General features: G+C 51.5%; 1 protein-coding gene across 1 annotated transcript in view; it reads left to right on the forward strand.

The window, feature by feature from the left end:
- Positions 1–19,201: 19,201 nt before the first annotated feature.
- Positions 19,202–24,223, forward strand: part of MAP3K14 (mitogen-activated protein kinase kinase kinase 14) — a 30,796-nt gene continuing 25,774 nt past the window's right edge. The window contains exon 1 of the mRNA XM_066567065.1: positions 19,202–19,307. The gene's annotated coding sequence lies outside the window, so the exon portion shown is untranslated. The remainder of the gene's footprint in view (positions 19,308–24,223) is intronic.

Below are 24,223 nucleotides of genomic sequence, written 5' to 3' on the forward strand. Positions count from 1 at the left end.
AAACAGAACGGCCAAGGAGAGGACCTGGATGTCCACGTGAGTGGTTTCCAACCAGCTTGGCAGGAAGGAGTTTTCTCCTGGACCCTGGAGTCCAGGACTTGTCAGATTTTACTTCTGGCTACCAGAATTCATGGACAGCAAATATTGGATGGGCCCAGGCAGAGAAGAGTTGTGTGGATTTAAAGTGATCAAGGGCAGTTGTTTGAGAGGGAGCTGGGCTCAGCCTCCCCAGGTCTCTGTGTGCATGAGGCAGCCAGAGCTTACTGAAATAAGGAAAAGCAAGGACAGCGTGGCACAGAAAAGGGCAGGGAGTCTGAGCTGGAAGAACCCAGGGGCCAGAGGAAAATAAAGGAGGTTGAACTGCACGGAGTTGCTGCCAGCTCATTTCCTCGGGCCCCTCTGGATGGCAGCACAACCCTCTGCTCCATCTGCAGCTCAGCCGGGCTCGGGCCGTGGCAGAGGCTGTGTCCCACCTCCAGATCATCAATGAAGAGAAATTCCCAGCAGGAAGCACACGGGGAAGAGCAGCAGGTCAATGTTAAGGTGGAAGGAGTCAAGAGCAGGTACTGACTCGCTGGGCTCCAAACAAAGCCAGACCCAAGAGTTTGGTGGGTGACTCCTGCCATGGCTCAGGCAGCAGCTCCTGTGACTCCCAGGGGTGTTTGGGGTCACAGGGTTGGGATCTGAGCTGTGATGGCAGGACAGACAGGATGGGCAGCAGGCCCTGCAGTGCCCTGCCACCAGTGACTGCTCCTGGTGTCCATCCCTGCTCACTGCCCTTGTCCTGCAGGCGTGCTCTCATCAGCTCAAGGCCACCCAAACAGCTCAGGAAGGCATTAACTCCCAATACAAACACACAGAAAGTTTCTCCTCAGGTTATTTCCTCCTCCTGCCCCCTTTCTCCTGGTGCCACCAGGCAGAAAAGGCTCAGTCCCCCCCAGCACACTCTGATCACTGATCATTCACAGCACTCTGATCTCCCCTCCCTGCATTATTCCATGCTTAGGGAGCCCGGGGAGCATCCTGCATGGCTGGTGGCCTTCATCCTCACTAAAAGAGTCAGGACAGGCTTGTGTAGCCTCTTCCTTGGCACCAGCTCACTCTGACACCCCTGATGCCTGCAGGGACAGAAATCAGGGATAGTGGGGCCTTCTTGGGGGATGAGCTGCTGGATGTGCCCTGGTCTGACCCAGGTCCTTGGCTTGGCCACCCCACCCTGCACTGGGGCAGGGCTGGGTTCCTGCTGTGCCCCCTGGCTCAGGATGGCACAGGATGGAGCTGCTCCATCAGGGAATGGGGCAGGGTCCTGCCCTGGGATCTCCCCAGTGAAGGGGCTGCAGCCCAGGGCGGGATGGGGGTGCCTGGGGCTGTGTTTGGATCCGTGCTAGGAGCAGCCAGAGGCTGTACATGAGACCAGTGCCAGCACTGTCACCTTGGGAGATGGATGTGAATGAAAAAAGTGATAGAGAGGGTCACACAAATGTTTAGAGAGGAGAGGAGAGGAGAGGAGAGGAGAGGAGAGGAGAGGAGAGGAGAGGAGAGGAGAGGAGAGGAGAGGAGAGGAGAGGAGAGGAGAGGAGAGGAGAGGAGAGGAGAGGAGAGGAGAGGAGAGGAGAGGAGAGGAGAGGAGAGGAGTTTGAAGGGACCTACAGTGACCATCTACTGCAACTTCCTGACCACTTCAGGGATGACAGAAGTTACAGTACATTGTTAAGGGTGCTGTCCAAACATCTCTTCAACCCTGACAGGTTTGGGGCATTGACCACCTCTCCAGGAAGCCCCTCCCAGTGCCTGACCCCCCTCTTGGTAAAGATGCTTCCCAATGTCCAGTCTAACCCTCTCCCCGTGCAGCTTTGAGCCATTCCCAGGCATCCAGGGCCTGGATCCCAAGGAGAAGAGTTCAGTGCCTCTATCTCCACATCCTCTCCTCAGGAAGCTGCACAGAGCTATGAGATCACCCCTCAGCCCCCTTCTCTCCATGTCTTCCAGCCCATTGCCATCTTGGTTCTCCTCCTCTGGACACATTCCAGGGTTTTCCCATCCTTCTTAAATCTCAGGGACCCAGAACTGCACACAGTTCCTATGTATAGCATCAGAGACTGGATAAATTTGACCTAGGATGGGAAAACCAGGATCTAGAAATGGGATGAGGGACACAGCCAGTCTGGGAGCTCATGTCAGCAGCTTGGGAAACCTGGAGCAAAACTGGGATCCCACACCTGTGGTGCCACCCACGGCTCAGGAAAGACTGGGAGCCTGGCAGCTGCCAGGGGGGAGCAGAAGTTTGACACGGGAGGGTTCTCCCATCTGGCAGGGAAGAGGAAGAGCCCACACCAAAGCTGTTGGCCAACAGAGACGTGTGGAACTGGGAAACAGCACATTCTTTACAGGGGAGGTAATTAATTGCTGGAGCCACTCATTAAGGCATTGGCAGGCTCAGTACTGACAGTCAGAGCTGGGGCTCCAGGCCTTTGCTATAAGAGGTTTTTCTTCAAATTTGAGTGATTTCAGTGCTGTCCTTGCAATGTTTTCTTCACAGTCAGACCTGCATTGGAACACTGGGCTGGAGTGTGGCCTTAGGAACTGGGCAGTTGGAGCTGGCCAGGATGGTCCTGCAGGGGTCACACCTGGGAGGGCAGGGTCCTCCAGTGGTGGCTCTGGGCAAACAGCTCACACAGCTCTTTACTCCATCTCTAAGTGAGGGAAGCCTCTGGAGCTCTCACTTAGTCCCTGTGTGGTTTTAAGCAAATCCTCACCCCATAACAGGCTGGGACAGCTGGGGGTGTCCAGCTTAGAGAAGAGAAGCATCCAGGAAGTTCTTAGAGCCCCTTCCAATGCCTAAAGGGGCTCCAGGAGAGCTGCAGAGGGACTTTGGACAAGGGCTGGAGGAAGAGGACTCAGGGACCTGTGCCAGAGGGCAGGGCTGGATGGGATATTGGGAATGAGGAATTGTTCCCTGGCAGGGTGGGCAGGCCCTGGCACAGGGTGCCCAGAGCAGCTGGGGCTGCCCCTGGATCCCTGGCAGTGCCCAAGGCCAGGTTGGAGCAGCCTGGGACAGTGGGAGGTGTCCCTGCCATGGCAGGGGTGGCACTGAGTGGAATTTAAGGCCCCTTCCCACCCAGACTGCTCTGGGATCCCATGACAGGTTAGGTGCTCTCTCACCTCCCTCTCCTGATCCTATACAGGATGAGCAGTTCCCAGTGCCTCAGCAGGAATTCTTGGCCACTCAGGCCTGCACCTACCCTTGATCACACATCAATTTCTACTGTGGTCTTTCACATTTCCTACACCTGGCACCAGCAGACTTTGTCTTTACTCCTACTGTACTTGGAATTCACAGGTATGGGAACAGCATCTCCCAGTTAACCCCTTCACTCCTCCTTGGTAAGAAAGGTGGGAAAACCAAAATATTGGCGTTGTTTCAGGGGTGGCAGCTGAAGCTGTGCTGGCCCTGCCTGGGCTGTTGGCAGTTCACAGCTCCTGTGTGAGTGTGAACACCCAAGTGGCACTCGGGAGGTGACCTGCGCTCCCCCACATGGAGCGGGTGCCAGGAGGCTGCACCTCGCCAAGTGTTTACAGTAATCCTTGGCAGGCACCCAGGGCTCCAACAAAGACATCTGCTAATCTGCAGAGAGGAGCTTTCAGGAAAGAGAAGCTTGAGGGTTTCAGGGAAACTCTGCTCCCAGCCAGGCTCTGCAGGTCACAAACTCGTCTGTCCCGGCTGGAGAAGCCCACCTGAGTCTCCCGAGACTGGGATTTGTCTCAGACAGCAGCTCCCAGTAGGTTCCCTCTCTTGGATTAATTATTCTGCAGCTCTCGTGGCCTCTGTCCTCATTCCTGGAGCCTCCTGGCTGTGCTGGGATCAAAGGGGATCCTTGTGAGACATCCACGTGGGACCTGAGCCGGGCCAGGAGCTCAGTGACCGAGCTGCTCCCCCTTCCCTCCTCAGATCACGAGGCTGAGGGAAAGTGGGACAAGGAATGAGGTGCTGGCAAGAGCCTGGCAGCAGAACAAAGCCTGGTCCTGCTGCCATGGAGCTCAGCCACACTGTCTGTCCCCAGCAGAGCCAGGTGCCAGGTGCTGTACAAAGTTTGGGGCTCACCACGGGGACATTTCCTCACATTCCCTCACCTCAGTGTGCCAAACCAGGCAGGTGCAGCCCCTCTGTCCCAATTCAAACTCCCTCTTCAGAAATATTCATCCATATTTTTACAACTCTGAGAGAAATAAACCCATTTGCCAGGAAATGAGCTCAAAATCCAGGCAGATCTGAAGTTTTAAGGTGCTCAAAATTCAGACATATTTGAAGTTTTAAGGGCTTTTCTTCTTTGAAGGGTGCAGTTTGCTTCCTGCATGGTGCCTTGGCAGTCCCATCTCCTGGGCAGAGTCCTGCTTGGACCCCATGTCCTTGGAGAGAGGATAAAGCCTTTCCTGCTGAATCCCAGCTGGCTCCTGCACAGCTCCTCTCCCTCTGGAGGAGGGAGGCTCTCAGTGCTGGGCTGGGAAATCACATGCTCCATGGCTTCAACATGAGCTCATTGTTTTTGGAAGAGACCTGGCTGCTGGTTGGGTTTGCTGCTTGGTCAGGCTGGTGGGTGCAGTGCCACTGGGGATCCCCCCCATGGAGGCCACAGGGACCTTTGGGTCCCCCCTGTGCATTTGTCCCTGTGAAAAATGCACATATTTTATGATTGGCTTTTGGCAAATATTCAAATGAATATTATATGTGTTGTGTTAGAAAGTAATGCTGTATTAATTCTCTTAAGTACTGTGTTAAATATAGTTTTAGGTTATAAAAAAATGTTAAAATAGAAACGATGCTATGTAGGATACTTTTTTTAAAGAAAGGACTCACAGTGAGATAGCAGCCACAGGACACCTGAATCTTTCAGAGAAAAAGAATTTATTGCTCCATTATCAAAAGAAACGAACTTCTTCCCACCACAAAGGCACTGTCAGGATTCAGAGGAAGAAGCTGACACTGCCCAGACAGAATCCTGAGTTTGAATGGAATTTATGCATCGTGTATGAGGTGTATGAATATGCAACAGGCTGTTGCTTTTAAGGGTTAATCCTTTGTTAACGGGGGTCCTTTTTTGGTGCTGCAGAAAAGGTACCTGGACTGTCTGTAACTCTTTGTATTTATTGTCTCATATTGTCCTAATTCAATTTGTCCAAATTATCATTACTCTAACTGTATTACTATTTTTATAACCATTTTATTACTATGAAACTTTTAAAATTTTAAAAACAAGTGATTAGTGTTTCTCACAGTACCCAAACCAGCCCCCAAACCATGGGGGCAGCAGCAGCCACAGGGAGTGGCTTCAGCTCCAGAATCTTCTTCTGGGGAGTCCTTGCTCTGATGCCAGCTGGTGCCAAAGTGCTTTGCCAGATGATCTTTGATCTACGCCATTAATGGGTCTGATTAAATCTGCCTCATTCATGAGCATTTCAGTGTCAAAGAACATGAACTGGGGCACAGCCCCCCATGCTCTGCCCACACTCCCAGGGTATTGGATGGATTTGTCCTCACCTGCTTGAGATGTGACACAGGGAAACGTGTCCAGGACAGCCCCCTGCCATCCTTCACCTCTCTCTGGCTCAGAGCCAGAGCCATTGCAGTGCCCAGAAATTCAATATCCAGCCACCAAATGAACCTGCAGTAGCTGAATTAGCCCTGCCAGCTCCAGCTGACCTGTGGTTGAGAGCTGGGGTGGACACAATCTCAGAAGCTCAGCAGATTTTCCAGCACCACCCTGCCCAAATCTTCCTTAAGGATCACAGGATCACAGAAACTTCAGAATCATAGAAATTTCACAGAATCATAGAAATTTCAGTTGGAAAAGCCCTCCAAGATTGAGTCCACCTGTTCCCCCAGCACTGCCAAGCCCACCACCAACCCATGTCCCCATTTGCCACATTCACACCCCTTTTAAGTCACTCCAGGCATGGTGACTCTGCCCCTGCCCTGGGCAGGCTGTACCAAGGCTGGACAATTTTTCCATGATTAAATTTTCCCCAACATCCAACCTGACATTCCCTGGCACAACTTGAGGCTGTTTCTTTTTGTTCTGTCCCTTTTTCCCTGGGAGCACAGCCCGGCCCCCCTGGCTGTCCCCTCCTGGCAGGAGCTGTGCAGAGCCACAGGGGCCCCCCTGCGCCTCCTTTGCTCCAGGCTGAGCCCCCCCCAGCTCCTTCAGCCCCTCCTGGGGCTCCAGACCCTTCCCAGCTCCGTTCCTTTCTCTGGAATTCTTTCCCTGGAAAGTGAACCCTCTACAGTCTTTGAGGAAAACTCAGGGTATCCCTTGGACAAGTCCTTGTGCCACGTGGAGGTTGGAATGGTCACAGCACAGGTGATTCAAGGGCTGGGCTTCCAGAGCAGTTCATGAATCCAACACCTCCTGGTGGGTGATGCTGCAGGAAGGTGGGAAGGGGATCCATGCAATGGCTGCAGCTCTTGGCAGGTATTTGCTGGACCCTTCACTCTTAACTGGACAAATACAGAGCTGGTAACAGAGATGCTGTTCCCAGTGCCCAGAAGTTGAGGGCACAGTCCTAAAATTGGGATCACTGGTAAAAGTGATCTTTGAATTTTTGAAAATCCCCTGTGCAGCTTTGGTGAGACAGGCAGTGGAATTTTGCACCCTGCTGAAGGACATAGGACAATGCATGTGGCTCCAGGTGACACAGCCCTCTCCAGGCTCCTTACCCAGCTGTCTATGAATGCCTTGGAAGGGGGGGAGAATGAGTGTCCTGTGAGCAGGAGGGGATAAAAGATTCTCCTCTCTGTTTTTTTAAGAAAGACATTGATTTCTTATTTTTTAGAAGTGATTTTTTAAAGTGTGCACTTATATTAAAAAAGAAGAACCTTTTCCTTAACCTCTCAAGGTAGGAGCTGCTTCTATCTAGCAGGAGAGTGTCTGCTCTTATCTATGACAATTCTTTGATCTGTTAAGACATGTCTGAGCCCGGTGCACAGAGAAGAGAATCAGGTCCCCGTCTAAACTTGGCAAAGCAGCAGCTTTTCCCCGTGATGTTGCAAGAGCATCTTGGGATCCCGTTGATGAATGAGCTCTTTTTGTGTCTGGTGTTACATGAGCCAAACCGGAGAGTTCGTGTCTCAGTCAAACCAGCGACAGTGAAACACGATACGGGCAGGGAGGGGACACAACCCTGAGCTCATCCCGCGCTGCAATTCCCTGCTGTGGCAGGAGCCGTTTGTTTTAATGCAGAAATTACTGTGCGAGATGGTCAGGCTGGGACAGACACTTAATTTTGGCTCACTGATGGATTTAAAGGGGATTCAATGAGCCATTTTGTGCCAGCCTGGATTTGCCTCCTTCCTCCTCCTGGCTGTTGGCACTGGTGTTTCTGTGTTAAAATAAATGTCCTCCAACATCAAAATCTCCACTGGAGAACACAATCAAGTCACTGATTAACCTTTTCTTAGTTAAGCTCAGTCTAGAATCATAGGGGGGACCTTAAAGATCCCCTTGTTCCCACTCCCCACCATGGGCAGTGACACCTTCCACTCCTGCCTTGAGCACTGCCAGGGATCCAGGGGCAGCCCCAGCTGCTCTGGGCACCCTGTGCCAGGGCCTGCCCATTCATTCCATCCCATATCCCATCTACCCTGGCATGGGAAGCCATTCTCCCTTGTCCTGTCAACCCAGGCCCTTGTCCAAAGTTCCTCTCCAGCTCTCCTGGAGGCTCTTTCAGCACTGGAAAGGGCTCTAAGGTCTCCCTGGAGCCTCCTCATCTCCAGGCTGAACATCCCCAGCTCTGCCAGCCTGGCTCCACACCTGAATGGGAAATAAAGGGAGGGATGGATGGATGGATGGATGGATGGATGGATGGATGGATGGATGGATGGATGGCTGATGGATGGATGGATGGATGGATGGATGGATGGATGGATGGATGGATGGATGGATGGATGGATGGATGGGTGGGTGGGTGGGTGGATGGATGGATGGATGGATGGATGGATGGATGGATGGATGGATGGATGGATGGATGGATGGATGGATGGATGGGTGAATGGATAGATGGATGGATGGATGGATGGGTGGATGGATGGGTGGATGGGTGGATGGATGGATGGATGGATGGATGGATGGATGGATGGATGGATGGATGGATGGATGGATGGATGGATGGCTGATGGATGGATGGATGGATGGATGGATGGATGGATGGATGGATGGATGGATGGATGATGGATGGATGGGTGAATGGATGGATGGGTGAATGGATGGATGGATTGATGGATGGATGGATGGATGATGGATGGACGGACATACAACTTTAACAGCAGGAGATCAACAGAGTTATGGGAGAGAGCATCCAGGGAGGTGTCACGATACTAAGGAGCTGTGTGGGAGGCTGGGGGATGTCAGGAGAGGGACAGGATACTCAGAGTCAACACTGAGTAAAGCTCTGGAGCTGGAATGTCTCTAGCAGGACTGTAGTTGGGAGGAAGGAAAAAGCCTTTGCTTTTCTGTTTTTCTGTTTCTCATTAGCCCTTCCCACCACAGATGAGAAACAGGAGAAAATTTGTGAGTATTTCCAACATTATCTCATATTTCCAATCAGAGAAAATGAGTGACTTGCATTAGCACTGTAAACAATGCTGGTGAGGTCCCAGGTGGTGGCAGAGGTGCTCAAGCAGGGTGACAGCCTGGAGTGGGGCAGGAATGGGATGTAGCAGCCAGGTGAAGAAACTGCTCAGAGGACACCGAGAGTGGCAGTTCCTCGTCCCCTCTGCAGCTCCGGGAGCGGCTCGGGGGAGGTGGGGCCATGGGAACACGGAGCTGCGCCGAGCTCCTCGCAGGGCAGGGGATGAGCAGCGGCAGAAGGGGGGGAAGTGCCTCAGGCAGGCAGGGAGCAGCTGGGACCACCCGAACGCCTGTAAGAGCAAAGAGCTGCTCGGGTGTGAAAAATGCCAATCACTTGCTTTTGAAATTTTAAAAGCTTCATAGTAATAAAATGGTTCTAAAAATAGTAATACAATTAGAGTAATAACAATTTGGACAAATTGAATTAGGACAATACGAGACAATAGAAACAAAGAGTTACAGACAGTCCGGGTACCTTTTCTGGGCAGCACGAGCCTGAAAAAGGACCCCCCGTTAAAAAAGGATTAACCCTTAAAAGCAACAGCCTGTTGCATATTCATACACTTCATACACGATGCATAAATTCCATTCAAACACAGGATTCTGTCTGGTCATCGTCAACTTCTTCCTCTGAATCCTGACAGCGCCTTCGAGGCAGGAAGAAGTTCGTTTCTCCTGATAATGGAGCAAGAAATTCTTTTTCTCTGAAAGATTCAGGTGTCCTGTGGCTGCTATCTCACTGTGAGTCCTTTCTTTAAAAAAAGTATCTTACACAGCATCGTTTCTATTTTAACATTTTTATAGCCTAAAACTATATTTAACACAGTACTTAAGAGAATTAATACAGCATTACTTTCTAACACAACACATATAATATTCATTTGAATATTTGTGAAAAGCCAATTATAAAATACAGGCATTTTTCACATCGGGGTTTCAGACGGTTCAGGTGGAGGCCAGAGGCTGGGATCAAAGGGGACATTCCAGAAGGGAAAACTGCACAACAGCGGAGCCCCCGCAGGGCTCCCTGGGCCGGGGCTCTCGGGATTTGCTCCTGTTCCACTCCCTGGGCGGGTCCTGCTGCCCGCCCTGAGCGAGGGAGGCCTCGGAGCACCCCAGCCTGGCAGGAGGCTGAGCAGGGATTCCAGGAAGCTGGGACAGGTTTTCCCGACACGGTGAGAGCTGTGCACAGCCAGGGGATCCCGCACACCAGACAGACAGACAGACAGACAGACAGACACGGAACTCAGGATGTTTCGCAACACGACGCCACATTCTGGCGCTCCGACTGCAGAGCTGAAAGGCCTGGAGCTGTGTGGGCTCTGTCCCACGCTGTTTGTCCCGCTGAGATTTGTTCCAAAGCCCAGATCTGCAGTGCCGGGAGCAGAGGGGTTCCTGGAGCCAGCCCTGCTGCTTCACCACGGTGTGAGCAGGGGTGAGGGCTGAGGAAGGGACCAGCAGTGGGAGGGAGATGGGCCCTGCTCACGGTGCCCAAAGCCCCAGGCCAGGGCAGCCCCTGCAGACACAGCCAGGTCTGAGCCCCAGGTCACCCCACCCTGCCCAAAGCCGCTTCCCTCAGCCCCTGTGCTGGGGCTTTGCTCCAGGGAACAGCAGCCCTGCACACCTGACCCTGGGATCCTGTAAACCACGGAATCCCACAATGGTTTGGGTGGGAAGGGGCCTAAAACACCACCCAGTGCCACCCCTGCCATGGCAGGGACACCTCCCAGTGTCCCAGGGTGTCCCAATGTCCAACCTGGCCTTGGGCACTGCCAGGGATCCAGGGGCAGCCCCAGCTGCTCTGGGCACCCTGTGCCAGGGCCTGCCCACCCTCCCAGGGAACAATTCCCAATTCCCAATATCCCATCCAGCCCTGCCCTCTGGCACTGGGAGCCATTCCCTGGGTCCTGTCCCTCCCTCCCTTGTCCCCAGTCCCTCTCCAGCTCTCCTGGAGCCCCTTTAGGCACTGGAAGGGCTCTGAGCTCTCCTCTGAGCCTTCTCCTCTTCAGGCTGAACCACAGCTCTCTCAGCCTGTCCCCATAGGAGAGGTGTTCCAGCCCTGGGCTTCATTATCCAGCAAGAATCAGTCCCAGTATGATGACATAGGTGATGTTGTTCACCTTCCTGCCCTCCCTCTGGACTGAGGAAAGAGAGAAATGGACATGAAAATGGTCATTTATTAATATACTGTGTCATTATTGGTCATATGTATTTATATAAGTAGTCATATTTGGACATATGGTCATATTATTCATATAAATGACCATTTATTAATATATTTTAGTTCTCTGGAAGGCTGGATAGGGCTTGGAGCAACCTGGGATAGTGGGAGGTGTCTCTGCCCATGGCAGGGGGGTGGAATGAGATGGTTTTTAAGGTCCCTTCCAACACAAACCATTCCATTGGTTCTGTGATTTACAGACTACAGCAATTTGGGGAAGAGGAGACTTTGAAACCCAAGTAAGCCACTTCATTTGTGTCCTCATCCGGTAGCCTTTAAAAATTGCTAAGTGGATTAATTCTTGCAATCAAACCTGCCTGTAGCCAGCCTGCCCAGTGAGGGCTCTGCTGTGGAAGGAACAAAGCAGATGTGGGGAATAACCCCAGAGCTGTCCAACACGAGAGCCCTGCAAAGCTGGGAGGCTGCAGCCAGGTGAGGATCAGCCTCTTCCCCCAGGAAACGAGTGATGGGACAGGAGGGATGGCTCAGGTTGTGCCAGGGGAGCTTTAGGCTGGATATTAGGGAAAAGCTGTTCCCAGAAAGGGTTGGCTTTGGCCAGGACAGTGGTGCAGCCACCATCCCTGGAGGTTTGACAAGTGTGTGGCTGTGGCACTGCATGCCATGGTTTAGAGGTGACCATGGTAGTGCTCTGGGCTTAGACTTGATGATCCTAAAGGTCTTTTCTGCCATGAATGATTCTGTGATTTTGTGAAGTGCTGCCACAACCCTGCAGTGGAAGCTCAGCCACCAGTTTGCTCAGCTCAAACAGAAAGCCAAATTCCTTTTTCCAGGTGTCTTGCTTGCAAGAAGTCGTGGGTTATTTTGGAATGACTTGCACACCCCAGCTTGGAATCCCAGCAAGCCTGGGAATTTTTCTACCTGCACACCTCAGCTTAGAATCCCAGCAAGCCTGGGAATTTTTCTACCTGCACACCTCAGCTTAGAATCCCAGCAAGCCTGGGAATTTTTCTACCTGCACACCCCAGCTTGGAATCCCAGCAAGCCTGGGAATTTTTCTACCTGCACACCTCAGCTTGGAATCCCAGCAAGCCTGGGAATTTTTCTACCTGCACACCCCAGCTTGGAATCCCAGCAAGCCTGGGAATTTTTCTACCTGCACACCTCAGCTTAGAATCCCAGCAAGCCTGGGAATTTTTCTACCTGCACACCTCAGCTTGGAGTCCCAGCAAGCCAGGGTGGCTTTTGGACCCTGCCTGGCACTTCTCAGCTCGGCTGTGTGTGACATTAGCAGCAAACTTTTAATCAGCTCATAGTGAAAGCACAGTGGGATGTGACCAGAGCAGCTATCTAGGGACAAAGTCCTCTTTGTACACAGAGCAGAACCTGCAGGGAATGTCAGCACTGGCCCCTCCTGCTGCTGAAACACTCCATGGAGGATGAAAACTCCATAAATGCTGTGCACAGGCATCTCCACTGACTTCCCATCCCTCATCTCTACACATCAGCAAAGTCCCTTGAGATGCTGGTCACAAAACCCAGCACACTTTTCCCTCCCTCTATCTTACATAGATCAAAGTGCTACTGAGTAAAGGTTGTACCTGGGACATGTTTTTGACAAATGGGTACAAAGAGTTGAATTAGAACAGTTCCCTGGGAGGAAAGTGTTGCTCATTTTGGATTAAGAGTCATCAGTTTAAAAAAAAAAGTATTCAATCAAATAGAAATATCAACTTCTCAGCTTCTCACAATTCATGAACCTGATCTCTACAAACTATATATTAACAATTCCTTTTCAAAAAGCAGCATTTGAATTTTTCATTTACTGCTTAATTATCAGAACTGGGGCTTAAAAAGAAAACCACCACATGCCTTTTGTAATATTCTGACAAAGATTTGGGGCTTATTCTCTAATACACTCTTAAGTATCTGAGGTGAGTGACATCTGTTTCTGGTGAACCTGTGACTCCCAGAAAAGTGAATTTTAGGGAGCTGAGTTTGGAAAGCTGTTAAGGAATCAACATAACCAGAGAAACCCTGTAATCTACAAGAAAAAGAACACTCAAATTCCTTAAATTGAGTAAGGAATTTGTACGTTTAATAATCTCAGCTTTGTCTTCCCAGTGCTCATTTCCTCTTTGATAAAGGCAGCGCCACTGCCTCTGCAGCAGAATCTGATCAAAACTCAGCTCCACGTAAGTCGGTCAGAGGAGCACTGAAATCCCCAGCTGAGCTCGCAGCAGAGAGGGAAAATCGATGTTGACTCGATCCTCGTGCCCACAAAGGAGCAGCCCGAGGAGCTGAGGCCCCGCTGGCCGTGCCCTGTGCTGCTCCCGCAGGGGAGCCCTGCCCGCCGCGTGTTTCCTGCGACAGCCCCGCACCAGAGCCCGAAGCAGAACTCGCGCAGGAGCACGGGCGCTGCAGCGGGCGTTGGCAAACACAAGAGGAAGCTGTAAGCAGAGTATTCCCTGCAGGGCCAGTTCTGATTAATTGGAACTGCTTGGCATTCAGAAGAGCTGATGAAAAACTTTGGGAAGCCATTGAGGCATTTTCACTGGCACAAGTACTCGGGAGGGATCACATCTATGTCATGGAACTGAGATTAGAATCGGAATCAAAGCCCTTCTACAAAGGCCTGAATTTGTTTGTTTTCATATTCCCCTAGCCCATTTCCAATGCCAGGATTCATTTCTCTTCTACAGCCATGAATATCCCAAGACATTCTCTCACAGGATCATGGCATACCCCACGTTGGAAGGGGCCCCCAAGGATCATCCAGTCCAACTCCTGGCCCTGCCCAGACACCCCAACAATCCCACCCTGGGCATCCCTGGGAGCGTTGTCCAAACCCTCCTGGAGCTCTGGCAGCTTTGGGGCTGTGCCCATTTTCTGGGGAGCCTGGGCAGTGCCAGCACCCTCTGGGGGGAAGAGGTTTCTCCTGATCTCCAACCTAAACGTCCTGGACACAGCTTCACATTAACCCTCTCTGCAAAGCCTTTCTAACAGCAGACAAACACTCACATGCCAACATCACACACTTTTAAAACCTTGGGCTGCATTACCCACAGAGGAGCAGCAGCAGCACTGGGCTGCTCTGATAATTGTGCTCTTGACTTGCCCTGACACACACCTTGCTTGAGGTGAGGTTATGCAAGGGGATAAAATGACCCACTCCTTGTAAAATCTACCCATCCAGGTGACTTCAGCTCTTTCTCAATAGGAAAGATACAAACATTACAAACCTACACCCATTGAGACATATGTATAGAGAGAGAGAGGGTATTTATATATTTCTATAGTATATTTATGAAACATCAGCACACCAGCACTTCAGTCAGGGCACCCAACAGAGCCTAGTGGTTGAATTTCTAGTATATGCCTTTATTCTATCTATTTATCTATCTATCTATCTATCTATCTATCTATCTATCTATCTATCTATCTATCTCATATATATATATATATATATATATATATATATATATATATATATATATATATGTGACCTTTAGGGTCCCTTCCAAGTCAAACCATTCTCTGATTCTATGGTAAGGAAGAAATTGTTCCCTGTGGGCAGGCCCTGGCACAGGGTGCCCAGAGCACAGAGCTGTGGCTGCCCCTGGATCCCTGGCAGTGCCCAAGGCCAGGCTGGACAGGACCTGGAGCAGCCTGGGACAGTGGGAGGTGTCCCTGCCCATGGCAGGGGTGGGACAGGATGGGTTTTCCGTCTCATTTTGGGCTTCCATCCCAGACTATTCCATGTCTCTATGATACCTATACACAACAGATAAAGAACAAAAGAAAAGCAGTTACCATGTGTTTTATACGGAAACGAAACCAAGGAACTAAGAAATTTGTCAAGGATCATAAATCAGTTGCAGAATCGGAAATTAAAGCAAACTAACTTAAGTACTTCTTTGCTTTGGACAGGAAAGTGCTCCGAGATCAGTTGATAAGAGTGGAATAAAGCACTAATATTCCTAAAGCAACATCTTCACTCTGTGCTGTCCAAACAGCTGGAAGAAGTGAGTTTTTCCAGTTAACTGCAGGAACTCTGTGTGAAATTCCCCTCCTGTTTCCTTTCCAGCAGCCCACAGCAGCTCGCAGGCTGCAACACGAGTCTGTCCCACAAGCTCCTTACCTTGTGTTCACTCAAGGGTTAATGAGTTTGCAAGTTGCAAAGCCTGCTGTGTCTTGTGTGGGAGTAAATGTCATATCCCACTGCACAGGGTATTTATAGCACAGCACTATTTGGGAAGTGAAACTTTTGAATGGTGAAGTTTTCAAGCAGTTGCTTCAGGATGAATTTCTGAGGAACAGAACAGCCGAGAGCCCGTTTGTCACTCTGGCTCAAGATGGCTCCAAATGTCACAGTGAGAGCAGGGGGTCTGAGTGGGACCACCTCAGGTCTGAGAGCTCCAGTGTCCACTCACAGGGGGGGTTGTGCAGCTGGCACACCGATCCCATATCCCTGCTGGAAGATGGAGTGCTGCTCTGCCATCATCCCCACAGCAGCTGCTGCAGGAGCTCTCTCATGGATAAGCACCCAATGTCCCCTGGGAGGGCCACCCTCCACACAGGTTCTGCAGTGCAGCTGCCATGGCCAGACCCCAAATCCAACACAACCTGAAGGAGGGGACACCTGGACCCAAGAATAGACTCTGGCAATGCCAGCACACAAGGCATGGTGGCCCCCACCTCTCCTGTGCCCCGAGCTCAGCAGCACCCATGAGGGCTGGACTTCAGCTTCTAGGAGGGTTTAGGACAAGACAGCGTGGGTGTCTTGTGGTCAGAATTCTCCTTTGTTAAAATGGTGACATGTCCCTGGGATTGGTGGGATGATGCTGGAGATGAGCCAAGGTGGAATGAGCTGTCTCCATCTCTGGATCCACACTGAAGCTGCCAAAGCCCTGCCTAGCTCAAGTCCTTTTATTGTAACTTGCTGCTCTTGGCTCACACACACCAAACGTGGAGTAACAGATCAGGAACTCCCAGCTAAGAGCTTTTCCTAACCACTGGTCCCAGAGTGGATCACCATCATCAATCCAGGCAGGAACAAAAGGTTTCTGTGAAGCTGTGGGTGCTCTCTGAACTGTAACTGTAATCACACAAGTAGGTCTTGACACTACTGGGGCACCCAAAAGGAGGACACAATATTTTGCAGCAATTATTAATGCAGCTATTTGTGCTGACTCTTCAAACCAAGTACAGATACGCCCTGTGCTATTTCCATAAACAGGAGCACAGCTGTATTTGCATTCTCTCCATGTGTGCTGGTGCTCAGAGCTACTTGTGGGAGAGATTGCTGCAACAGAAACCCGAGCCAGCCGTAGGAGACCCTGAACCAGGACGGAGGGGCAGGATAGAGCCGGGAGGGACAGGGCAGAGCCCGGAGAGGCAGAGCAGGGCCGGGAGGGACAGGGCAGAGCCGGGAGGGACAGGGCAGAGCCGGGAGGGGCAGGGCAGAGCCCGGGAGGGACAGGGCAGAGCCGGGAGGGACAGGGCAGAGCCCGGAGGGACAGAGCCCGGAGGGGCAGAGCCGGGAGGGGCAGGGCAGAGCCGGGAGGGGCAGAGCCGGGAGGGGCAGGGCCAGAGCCCGGAGGGGCAGAGCCCGGAGGGGCAGAGCCCGGAGGGGCAGAGCCGGGAGGGGCAGAGCCGGGAGGGGCAGGGCAGAGCCCGGAGGGGCAGAGCCCGGAGGGACAGGGCAGAGCCCGGAGGGACAGAGCAGAGCCGGCCCAGCGCCGCTGCAGCTCCGGTGGGTGGCCCAGGCGGGGCTCTCGCCGTGCCCCAGGCCCTGCTGCGGCTGCAGAGCTGTCGGGAGCTCGGGGTGGTCAGGACGTGCTCCTGCTCCTCCCATCTCCGAGCTGTACCTGTGCCGTGACCGCGGCTCGCTGACTGCAGCGTCATTGTCACACCCATCACGCTCCATCCGTGCCTTCCAGACATTCTTTACAGCTCCAAGAGTGACAAACCTCTCTGCCAGTAATACTGAGACCACTGATTCATTTCACACCATTTGACCACAAGAGAAAAGCAGAGTGCTCTGGATTTCAGTGTTGAACCTGGGCTTGTGACAAGCTCCACGTGTGCTTTTCTCAATCCTGTCCCCCCCCTTCCCTCCCTCATCCCCAACAACTACAGAACATAATTCCAATGGAAAGTGTGGCTTGTTCAAACCCACAACATGGGTATTAAGGGTCTTTTATATTTTGTCAAAAACTTTGTTTGCTCTTATTTCCACTGTGATAAAAATATCAAGGTCATAAATACCCCTAAATGCAACACCACGATCACCTCAACTACTCTGGCAAAAATAACCTCAGACTTTTAAAGGAAAATTATGTCAAATATTGTGACCAGCTATTGTCACAACTCCTGCCTCTCTTCAAAGTTTCCTTCAGCTTGAATTAGTAAGAAATGCTCCCCTAGGAGGGAGGTGAGGCCCTGGCACAGGTGCCCAGAGCTGCTGTGGCTGCCCCTGGATCCCTGGCAGTGTCCAAGGCCAGGCTGGACACTGGGGCTTGGAGCAGCCTGGGATAGTGGAAGGTGTCCCTGCCATGGCAGAGGAACTTTCAGGTCCCTTCCCACCCAAACCACTGTGGGACTCTGTAAGGATGATCCTTTACTCAGGGATGTTGGAGGTTCTGTGGATCCCAGGCTCTGTGACTCTAACATGTTCTGCCCAAGCATGAGAGCACACAGAACATGAACCCAGAACTCAACTCTCTCCATCCACCCAACCCAGAGCTGCTCCAGGGAGGACTGAAAGCCACCTTCATCTACCAGCTCTCCCCTTGGAGGGCTGAGCTGATGAGAGCAACCCCACTCCCCATATTTTCCATGCACTTTAACCAATTCCACAAGTTCTGGAGTAACCTGCAGAAAATCTCATAGACTACAACACATGAGGTGTGACAGTGACCTACTGTGATGGGTTCTTTTAACTCAGGCTTCATACCCAGAGTTAAATGGGCAACAGGGGACTGTTCTGCAACACAGAACATGCAATCATTCAGGTTGGAAACAAGCTCTAAGACCAGTGAGTGCAACCAACATCAATCAACCAACACAGTAGACTCCTCCTATGAAAGAGCTGCTGGAAGTTAAAATTTCTGCCCAAACTATGCAAGGAGTTTGAACAAGAGGCCCCTGTGCAGAGCGAGTGTATGCTGAAGGTGAGGGATGTGGGATTTTGCTCCTTCCCATTGAAAGGCTGCTCCAAGCACCATCCCTGTGGTTCTCACACACAGACTGCCAGAGCCGTGAATCATTCCTTGCTCCTGTGTCACTGGAGGAGTCCTAATCCAGAAGGAATAAACACTGGATGAAATCCTTCCCTGGGAGGGTGGGCAGGCCCTGGCACAGGGTGCCCAGAGCAGCTGGGGCTGCCCCTGGATCCCTGGCAGTGTCCAAGGCCAGGTTGGACATTGGGGCTTGGAGCAGCCTGGGACAATGGAAGGTGTCCCTGCCATGGCAGGGGGTGGCACTGGATGGGCCTTAGGGTCCCTTCCAATCACATCCAATCCATGTTTCTATGGTTCTCTAAGTTCATCAGAATCCTTTCTTGAAAGCTCTGAAACTACCTCTGAAATGCTCTATTTCCCATGGCTCCCCCATCTCATTGAGTCAAGGACCAAGTCATCACACCCACCCCTTCCTTTAGTGTCAAAGCAAAACATAACCGTACTTGGGCAAAGTATAACGCGAATAATAAAGTGTCGTTTACTGGGGAGATCGGAGTTAAGTTATAAACTAATAGCACTTGCAAATCTCCCCACAGCAGGACTGACACCTCCCACCCCTCACCGCCGGGAGGAGCGCCAGCATGGGGGCACACGCTCCTGCGGCCCTTCCCTTGTCATTTCACCAGGAAAGGGCGACAGAGTCTTAGACAAGGAAAAAAAAAATCAGTAGAATGTCTCAGCTTCCGGAGGCAAGAGCAATGTAATGGGCGACTCTCTGGAGCAGCTGCTGACAGGGAAAACGCGCTACTGCGGCACCGAGGTACCTCCGAGGGGGCTCCGAGGTGGCCTCAACACACCTTTCACCCCCTGCCCGAAGGAACCGAGGGACACGGCGGTGCCCGGGACCGGCGAGAGCCACAGCCAACATGGCGGACGATCGTGAGGGGACCGGCGGCCGCTCCCGACCCCGCCCCATCGGGGGAACGCGCATGCGCAGCGCGACGGCGCCCGGAGAATCGTGGGGCGGGGCCTACTTGGCAGAAAACCCCGCCCACTTCTGGGAAACCCAGCCGGCCTGAGCCCGGGGAGCCGGGGCAAGGACCGCGCGGTGATTGGGAGAAGGGGCGGGGTCATACGGCGAGACGGGGCGATGATTGGCTGCGAGGAGACAGGGGGCGGGACCATGGCCGGGTGCCGTCTGTCAGTGAGCGGGAGCTGGCGAAGAGGCCTGAGGGGCCGCGCCGGGCTGCGGCGGGCGGGCTGAGCAGAATCGCGCCGGGCTGGACCGGGTTGAGCCGAGCTGAGTCGAGCCGTGCCGGAGGGGTAGGTGCGGGCCCGGCTACCGCCGCGGAGACGGAATGCGGGTCCGGGGTGCGGCGTTCGGGCTGGGAGCCGCGGGGTGCATCTCCCGGTAGGGCCTGGCGGAGCTTCCGCGGCTGCCGGCGGGAGCAGCGTGTGAGGAGCCCCGGCCCGGCCGGCGGCTCCGAGCGGGTGATGGGCTCGCCGGGCCCCGCCGCCGCCGCTCCCTTCGCGGCGCTGTGTGTGGGTGTTCGGAGCTGGATGTCACTGCTGCCCCGCACCTCCTCGGGTCTGCGGTGCCCCAGGCTCCCGGTGCCCCTCAGATCCCCGAGCTCCCGGTGGCTCGGGCAGCCCGGCTTTCTGATCTCCCGGTGCCCCTCAGACTCCTGATCTCCCGGTTCCCGGGGCTCCCAGTGCAGGGACTTGGCTGATCCCGGGCCCTGGAGAAGGGAGAAGGATGCAGGGATGAGCTCAGCTCATCACAACACAACCGAGCCGGACCTTAATTCACCTGACCCACCCGGTCCTTTTCATTCCTTTTAACACAACTAAATGCCTAACTCCTTTTTCCCCCTTTTTTTCCTTTTTATTCTTTTTTTTTTTTTTTTCTGGCCAAAGGTTAATATGTTTCTTTGCTGATTAATAAGTTGCTGCTGTGGTTGATCTCAGATGCTTCCTGTCAGCTTTAGCTGGTTACATTAGAAACATGTGTTGAGCGCTCCTGCACATGGACGACACAGCGGTCTGAAACCAGCACCTATAAACAAAGTCTGAATTTCTTTTTTAACTGGCTTTCTGAATGCTTTTATGAGTAATAATTCACGCTTCTGTGCTGTGACATTAGTGATAAGAATAGCTGAATTGAGTGTGTCTGTAGTGAGCTGCTTTATTGCATTTTACCTCAGTTGATGTCTGTTAATTGGCACAGCCACCGGATTCCTTGGGAATGAGTCACTTGCTATTAACTATTAAATTTTAACTGTATTAAGAGACTGAATGTTGTAGAGCACTGTGAAGGAGCATAACAAACAAACATAACTGAAAACCTAAAGGGTTTGTGGGACCTGATCCAACACCGCTGGAGTTAATGAACTTGAAGTTAATGAGTCTGTCCTGAGTTTTCTTTCTGTGTTAAATGGGAGAGGGTAGAGCTGAACTGTTGAAGCAGTGATGAGGTGCTGAATTATTATTTTTATTATAACTGCCAAGAGGATGGAGGCAAAGTGACGGGGAATCGGCTTTCCTTCTGTGACTTTTGACCTTTGCTGGCAAGTGTCAGATGTGTTGGTGGAGACAGAGGGGTCGAGGCCTGGAGGACAGAAAGATTTCCAGCTTCTGAGATCAGCAGATGGCTGGGAATAAAAGAGCCCTGAGCTAGGAAAGGGTCTGGAGATGCTGGGAGAGGGACATGAGGATGCATGGAGGGACAGACATGAGGGAATTGCATCTGTAGGAGGGTGGGCTTTGCTGATCACTTTGCTCCTTTTTTCCTCATGTCTCATGAGAATCTGCTCAGGCTGGACAGTTAGAAATCATCCCAATCGGTTCATATTTTGATTTTATAGTCACAAGTGAATTGGCAGGACCAATCATACAAAAAGATAATGTAGAACTGCTTCTATCAATACTAAATTTAACTAGACTTTTGGTGGGTTGGTTTTGCCAGTAAGGCATCCCAGTGTCACTGCTTCCCCATGGATTTACATGGATTTTATAAATATGATTGAAATGTAAGGCTGCAAAGCAGTGTAAAGTGACAACTGGTGACAGCCTGGCTCCACCTGCTTGGGCAGAATCGATTTTCAGGTGTGTCTGTGGTGGCTGCTGGAAGTTGTCCCTTTAGGTGCTTTATTGTATCATTTTGTTGTAGTTTAGGAAATAACTCCATGAGTGGGCTGTCAAAGCCATGGTGTTGTTAAGTGGCCTGGGAGCTCTGTGAGAACAGCTGGGAAGCAAATCCTTATCAGGCTGAAGTTTGTTCTGATTATTTCTGTTCTCCTTGTTTACAAAAGGGTTGGGAAAAACTGCTCATTCTCAGAGTGAATGGGCTTGTGGCAGTGTTTGTAAACTCTGGGCAAGTGGTGGTGTTCATATCTTTGTTCAGCAGCATGAAAAGAATTGTTCAGGGGTGAGCTGTGCTCGGGCTGTCCTCGAGGAAATGAGGATATAAAGGTGTGTTTGGGTGCTTTTAGAAATCTGCTGATAATTAAACCCAGTCAAATATTTCCCTGCAGATTTTGTAACCAAGCTATTGCAATATCTTAATGTCTGGTAACTAAAAAAAAAAACCAACAAAAACAACTCAGGCTCATTATCTTGATGTTTACAGTAAGCAACACCAGTGGCTGAAAGAGGATTTGGGAGTATTTACTATCAAACCACTTTAAAGAACATGTTTACACACTGCCTGTTGTTTGTAATGGGACGTGGGGCTGATAGTGCAGTGCTTCAAACAGCGACCTTGTGGTGCTCTGGGAGGAGGTTTGCAGCTTTCCCTGGTGTTCCTCTGTGGATCCACACGAGAGGGACCAGAGGGGATTGTGCAGGAGCCCCTGGAATGGCTGGATGGGTCACAGTGGTCATTGAAGGCTGAGAGCTCCCTGGAATAGCAACTGCTGCTCTGACTCACCAGGATTTTAATCAGTCAGGCATTCTATTTATTTTCACTTTGGAGCTCTTAGATACACAAGAGAAGTCTTCTTCCCCCCCCCCCCGCCTTAGACATGTTCACTTAAAGCAGCATTAAATGTGTTTTGAGGTTGGGGGGGCTGCTGAGTGCTACAATTGGGTTTTTTGAAGTCCCTTCTGACACAAACTGAAACTTGTCCTGCTGACAGCTCTGAGCAGTTTAAATCTCCACCCAGGCCTGGGCTACAGTAACAGGCCCTAAACTGCCTCAGCAAAACCGGAACTGTCTGAATTTCAGTTCCATCTGAAACGTGTGCAGGCCAGGGAGCCCAGGGGGGCCATCCAGGCACAGAGCAGCCAGGGATGGAGGGCAGGGGTGCCCAGGCTCTGAAGGGCTTGTACAAATCATGATGGAATGGTTTGGGTTGGAAGGGACCTTGGAGTTCATCCACTTTCACTCCCTGCCGTGGACACCTTCCACTATCCCAGGTTCTCCAAGTCCTGTCCAACCTGGCCTTGAATCCTTTAATTTATTTAATTTTTATATGTGTATATATATATATGTGTATATATATATATATGTGTGTGTGTGTATATATGTATATATAGATATGTATATAGCTAAAGTATGTCCCTAAAGTATATATGTATACATACATGCCTTTGGCCCCAAACCAGCTTTTTAATGTGATCCATCCGTGTGACAAGTATAAGAAGTATAATTTTTTTTTTTTCCTTTGGAAGAAGCTGCTCCTTGACAAGGTTTGGTGGCTTTGCACAAAGATTTTGTAGCTAATACCCTGTTTAGGTTCTTTTGGCTACAGACTTGGCACTTTTTGCCATACTCATTGACAGCTGGTAGGATTGGAAGGTCCCCAAAAGGTGTGTGGTGTTCTTCTCAGTTGACATTCCCTGCTCTAGTGATGCAGAAATTCCTGGCTCTTCCCAGCTGTTGCTTTGTTGTGGTGGTCAGAAAAGCAACACGGCTAAAAATGCTCCTTGTGTTTGATCAAACCAGCAGCAGCTGCAAAGGCAACCTGAGTTAGTGCTCTGTGCACAGAACTCCTCTCCATAAGGAAGTGGGAAACCTCACTGAGACAACATAATTTTCTATCTTCTTTGCTTTCAAACTAAATGTCAATGTGACACTGCTGCTGAATGGGTACACTCAGATGAGAAGAAATCTCCATTCCGTGGAGTTGACTTAGGAAACCTTACATATATTTTAAAGCTCTTTCCCAAGGCTTTTTTGACCAAATGTATGGGCTGGTCCACAAAGCATTAACTGGAATTCTCCCAAAAGCCATTGTCCATGGGGACTGGGGCCAGGCACACCAAGCAGGATCCCATATTATGGTGTCCAGGGGGATTGGGGCCAGGCACACCAAGCAGGATCCCATATTAAGGTGTGTGGGGATTGGGGCCAGGCACACCAAGCAGGATCCCATATTATGGTGTCCATGGGGATTGGGGCCAGGCACACCAAGCAGGATCCCATATTAAGGTGTGTGGGGATTGGAGGCAGGCACACCAAGCAGGATCCCATATTATGGTGTGCTGGGGACTGGAGGCAGGCACACCAAGCAGGATCCCATATTAAGGTGTGTGGGGATTGGGGCCAGGCACACCAAGCAGGATCCCATATTAAGGTGTCAATGGGGACTGGAGGCAGGCACACCAAGCAGGATCCCATATTAAGGTGTCCATGGGGATTGGGGCCAGGCACACCAAGCAGGATCCCATATTAAGGTGTCCATGGGGATTGGGGCCAGGCACACCAAGCAGGATCCCATATTATGGTGGGTGGGAATTGGAGGCAGGCACACCAAGCAGGATCCCATATTATGGTGGGTGGGAATTGGAGGCAGGCACACCAAGCAGGATCCCATATTATGGTGTCCATGGGGATTGGGGCCAGGCACACCAAGCAGGATCCCATATCAAGGTGTGCTGGGGTCTGGGGCCAGGCACACCAAGCAGGATCCCATATTATGGTGTCCAGGGGGATTGGGGCCAGGCACACCAAGCAGGATCCCATATTAAGGTGTCCATGGGGATTGGAGGCAGGCACACCAAGCAGGATCCCATATTATGGTGTGCTGGGGATTGGGGCCAGGCACACCAAGCAGGATCCCATATTATGGTGTCCAGGGGGATTGGAGGCAGGCACACCAAGCAGGATCCCATATTATGGTGTGCTGGGGATTGGGGCCAGGCACACCAAGCAGGATCCCATATTATGGTGTGCTGGGGATTGGGGCCAGGCACACCAAGCAGGATCCCATATTATGGTGTCCATGGGGATTGGAGGC

The sequence above is a fragment of the Molothrus aeneus genome, chromosome 28, assembly GCF_037042795.1.
Source record: "Molothrus aeneus isolate 106 chromosome 28, BPBGC_Maene_1.0, whole genome shotgun sequence".
Taxonomy (NCBI): Eukaryota; Metazoa; Chordata; class Aves; order Passeriformes; family Icteridae; genus Molothrus; species Molothrus aeneus.